Source organism: Pristiophorus japonicus, unplaced genomic scaffold (genome assembly GCF_044704955.1).
Source record: "Pristiophorus japonicus isolate sPriJap1 unplaced genomic scaffold, sPriJap1.hap1 HAP1_SCAFFOLD_66, whole genome shotgun sequence".
NCBI lineage: Eukaryota > Metazoa > Chordata > Chondrichthyes > Pristiophoridae > Pristiophorus > Pristiophorus japonicus.
The window spans coordinates 2,763,756-2,768,975 of NW_027254572.1; the positions used below are offsets into that span (position 1 = coordinate 2,763,756).

General features: G+C 44.9%; 1 non-coding gene across 1 annotated transcript; it reads right to left on the reverse strand.

Annotated features, from left to right (window-relative positions):
• Positions 1-3,366: 3,366 nt before the first annotated feature.
• trnav-cac (transfer RNA valine (anticodon CAC)) lies at positions 3,367-3,439 on the reverse strand. The gene has a single exon. It is a non-coding gene; the product is annotated as a tRNA-Val (tRNA).
• Positions 3,440-5,220: the final 1,781 nt, after the last annotated feature.

The following is a 5,220-nucleotide window of genomic DNA, read 5'->3' on the forward strand; positions in this document are numbered from 1 at the left end:
GGACTGAAAGCGCATTGCGATCAGAAAATTGCCGGACCCCCTGTGGTTAATGACAGAGCTTTTGATGGTTGATCTCCGTGCACACCTTGGAATTCAGTAGAACCAGTTTCGTGGTTTGAAGTTCGAGCTAAACCCACGGGGCGGAGCCAACAGGCGCCTGGCAGCAATCAGCGACAGGAAGATGCAACTGAAGCAGGCCCGGCTATCACCGGCATTACCATCGCCGAATCCCCCGCCATCAACAGCCTGGGATCACCATTGACCAGTAACTGAAGGGGATTGACAGGAGCTATGTAGAGAAGCCCGGCTAGCTCAGTCGGTAGGACAGGAGGCACTTAATTTCCGGGTCATGGGTTTGAGCCCCACGTCGGGTGAATTATTTTCCTTAAACTTTTATGTTGCTTTCACGGGATTTAATCTTCTTTTGCACAATGAAAGAAATGCTAACTGTTTTGGTCTCCTTATTTAAGGAGCGATATACTTACACTGTAGGCAGTTCAGACAAGGTTCACGAGGATGCAGGAAGAATGTTCCCGATGACAAGTTGGCAAAAATAATTAAAGTCTGTGAGATACTCAACCATTATTTCAATAATTAATCCACCCACAAGATTTGAGATACAACAAGGATCCATAGCTTTGCCAAGACCAGCCAGCTCACTTGGTCAAATATAAAACTCTTAATCTCAGGGTTGGGGGTTTGAGCCCCACGTTGGGTAAATAGCTTTTGTTGCAAGCCAGTAATGACATGGACTCTCTTACTAATCCACCCCAACTTACAGTAACACAGTCCCGCCTAAAGAATGAGGAATTGTGGGTGACTGCATGTTGATCAGCAGAGAACTTCCTCCTCTCCGATTCCACTAAGGCTCAGCCTCCCACGAACACCTCTCGACAGGACAGGCTGCTGTCCAGATCGATTATACGGAGGTTTGGAATACAAGAGCAGGGAGGTTATTCTTGAACTGTTAGGCCACAGCTAGAGTACTGCATGCAGTTCTGGTCACCACATTACAGCAAGGACGTGATTGCACTGGAGAGGGTACAGAGTAGGTTTATGAGGATGTTGCCGGGACTGGAGAATTTTAGCTCTGAGCAGAGATTGGAGAGGCTGGGTTTGTTTTCCTTGGAACAGAAGATGCTGAGGGGAGAGGATTGAGGTGTATAAAATTATGAAGGGCCTGGATAGAGTGGACAGGAAGGACCTGTTTCCCTTAGAAGAGGGTTCAACAACCAGGGGGCACAGATTTAAAGTAATTGGTCGAAGGTTTAGAGGGGATTTGAGGGGAAATCACTGGAACTCACTGCCTGAAAGGGTGATCGATGCAGAAACACTCTGCACATTTAAAAAAGTACTTGGATGTGCACCTGAAGTGCCGTAACCTGCAGGGCTACGGACCGAGAGCTGGAAAGTGGGACTGGGATGGGGAGCTGTTTGCCGGCTGGCACGGACACGATGGGCCGAATGGTCTCCTTCCGTGCTGTAAATTTCTCTGATTCCATGATGAGCAATTAACATTTGAAACCAGTCTTCTAAAACACAGAGTGAGTAAAGTCAGATGGGGGATAAAAATTCCTCAAGGGACACACAGGGTAAGATAAAGGAAAAAGGGAAGCTTAGGACAGATAGCGAAAAATCGACACTGCAGAAACTCGAGAGGAGTATAAAAAGAGCAGGGGTGCATGATCAGAACAGCCACGATATTATTGGATGGTGGAGCAGGCTCGAGGGGCCGAATGGCCGACTCCTGCTCCTTACATACTTATGTTAATTGTTGAATCATTGCCCATTGCACACACTTTACTTGAGGTGTCTGATTCAGAATGTTCATTGTAACATGTAATGAACATGTAACAGTGTAATATCTCCAAGTTGGCAGATGGCACTAAACTGGGTGGCGGTGTGAGCTGTGAGGGGGACGCTAAGAGGCTGCAGGGTGACTTGGACAGGTTAGGCGAGTGGGCAAATGAATGGCAGATGCAGTATAATGTGGATAAATGTGAGGTTATCCAGTTTGGGGGCAAAAACACGAGGGCAGAATATTATCTGAATGGCGGCAGATTAGGAAAAGGGGCGGTGCAACGAGACCTGGTTGTCATGGTTCATCAGTCACTGAAAGTTGGCATGCAGGTACAGCAGGCGATGAAGAGGGGATTTGAGTATAGGAGCAGGGAGGTCTGACTGCAGTTGTGCAGGGCCTTGGTGAGGCCCCACCTGGAATATTGTGTTCAGTTTTGGTCTCCTAATCTGAGGAAGGACGTTCTTGCTATTGAGGGAGTGCAACGAAGGTTCACCAGACTGATTCCCGGGATGGCAGGACTGACATATGAGGAGAGACTGGATCAACTAGGCCTGTATTCACTGGAGTTTAGAAGGATGAAAGGGGATCTCATAGAAACATTTAAAATTTGGATGGGACGGGACAGGTTCGATGCAGGAAGAATGTTCCCGAAGTTGGGGAAGTCCAGAACCAGGGAACACAGTATAAGGATAAGGGGCAAGCCGGACTGACATATGAGGAGAGACTGGATCAACTGGGTCTTTGTACATTGAAATTTAGAAGGATGAAGGCGATCTCATAGAAACATTTAAAATTCTGATGGGACTGGTGAGTGCCAACTTTAGCTCAGCCGTTACTTCGTAAACCAACTTTGTGAAAAGTTTGAATTTGTCTTAATGTAGTCGCTGCCTGGTGTTTTTGTTGTCATTTTCAATCTCCTTCTTTCACACTGAAACAAATGGTAACCCTATTTGTAAATTAGGAATGCGAGATTTTTAGAGAGCATATTTAAATGCTTCACAAAAACATTTTCATCACGACAGCTACAGGGTTCGATTCCCAGTTAGAGAAGTAATTTTGCTACCACCGTTTTTAATTAAAGTGAAGTAATTTAATTAAATTACACAGATGACCCAAAGCACTTCAGAGTGGTGTCAAAACAAATGAGTTGGTAATTAGAAAAATAGGAATGTCAGAAGTTGGATTTGAGTTTCTGGGATGGAGGATGAACAACCCTCTGTGCACTGGAACTGGGAAGGGTGAATAATGAATGAGTTGTTTCCGGGTTTGAAATGCGGCTTGTATTTGCTGGTATTAACCGATAGCATTATTTAGCAGAATGAAATAAATGCTAACATGATCACTGAGCGACAGTCGAAATATCAACAACTTAATTTTAATAATTTGTGAAACTTGAATCATTGAGGAAGTTTTATTCCTTTTCTGATTTTACACACTCTGTAATTTAGGAGACTGGTTTTAAATGTTCATTGCTCACCATGGAATCAGAGAAGTTTACAGCACGGAAGGAGGCCATTGTCACATGAACAATGAACATTTAAAACCAATTTTTGTTTCAGAAATAATGTTTCCACCCGGGCTTGAACCGGGAACTTTTCGTGTGTGAGGCGAATGTGATGACCGCTACACTACAGAAACTAGCACCGAATGCGATGCCCAGAGAGAAATGTACAGAAAAATCTGCAATACTCAATCCCTCTCTCTGCAAAAAGTTCCTTTCACAACATCTCTCTGACCGGAACTGCACCAAAATAAAATATTCCTTTCAAGTGTGCAAATTATTTTCGTTTAACTTTTATTTTGCTTTCATGGTATAACATCGTTAAGGAATCGATAATCTGCTTTTGCACAATGAAAGAAATCCTAACAGAGGGAAAGTCAGTCGGTCAATAATTGGTTCTGTGCTCTGCATGTTGGTAATGTAGCCAAGGTGATCCAAAGATCTGTGGGAAAGCAAGTTGTGAGGAGGACACAAACAATCTGCAAAGCGATATCGATAGGCTCAGTGGCTGGGCTGTAATTTGTAAGATGGAGTATAATGTGGGAAATTTGAGGTTATCCACTGTGGTAGGGATAATAGTCAGGCCATCCTGACTATTCAGTGCTGTGTGTGGCCACCTGCAGGTTGATGTTGAACTTTTGTGTCCTGTCACATGAAATAAATGAGGGCAGCAGGCGTATCTCTGCCTGACACCGGGAAATAGTGAGAGAGACCTTGGAGCAAGGGTCTGGTTATTGCCAAACAGCAAAGGAAATATTAATTCTGGAAAACAAATATCTGAAAGAACAGTGACCCCGACCAGATTGGAACACAAAATCTTCGGATTTACCGTCAGACACACTACCGTTGCGCCACGAGACCTACACAGTGCGGTGGAGATGTTCGTCGAAATGAAGGTTCTGCAATACAAGTGGCTTGGAAATCAGGAGAACCAGTTTCGAGGTTTGAATTTCGAGATAAACCCATGGTGCGGAGCCAACAGATCTCTGGCAGCGATCAGTGACAGGAAGGTGCAACTTAAACAGTCCTGACTAGCTCAGTCGGTAGAGTATGGGACTGTTAATCTCAGGGTTGTAAGTTCAAACCCCACGTTGGACGAATTATTTTCCTTAAACTTTTTGGTGCTTTCACAGGAAAACATCATTAATAGAACCCATAATCTTCTTTTGCACAATGAAAGAAATGCGAACTGAGGGAGAGTTGATCATTTAATCATTTATTCTGTGCTCTGTATAAGAACACATAAACCAGGAGCAGGAGTCGGCCATTTGGCCCTTCGAGCCTGCCTTCTTATGCACTGAAACAAATTTTAACCGTGTTTTTAAATGAGCAGTGCGAGATATTTAGGGGGCACATTTCAATGCTTCACAAAGCCATTCCTTTCGCTGCAGCCACCCAGGATCGATTCCCGGTTTGAGAAGTAACTTTGATATCACTGTTTGTAATTGAAATGGCGTCATTTTATTCAGTTCGATGGATGTCCCAAAGCACTTCAGAGTGGTGTCCAAACAAATGAGTTTGTAATTAAAAACACTGAATGTCAGAATTGGGATTTGAACCCACGCCTCCAGAGGAGACAGTGACCTGAACCAACGCCTTAGACCGCTCGGCCATCCTGACTGTTGGATGCTCCAGTTGCAAGTTATTACACTGGAAAGTTTCAAAACGGGCACTTGTTCAGTGCAGCTGGAAGGCCCAGTGACCGGGATATCCTCGCCCCCGGGGTTTTCCTGAGCCTGTGCTCGATGTACGGGGAGCTTTGGCACGGGTCCGAGGTAGCTTGCATGTGTAGGCTGCTTGCTGGCTTCAGGTGGTCTCTTACCAGTGTGATCAATTCTTCAAACGTCTTGCTTGCTGGTTTCTCGTGCCAGCAGCTCCTTCATTAAAGCGTATGTTTTCGAGCCGCAGCTGGTCAAGA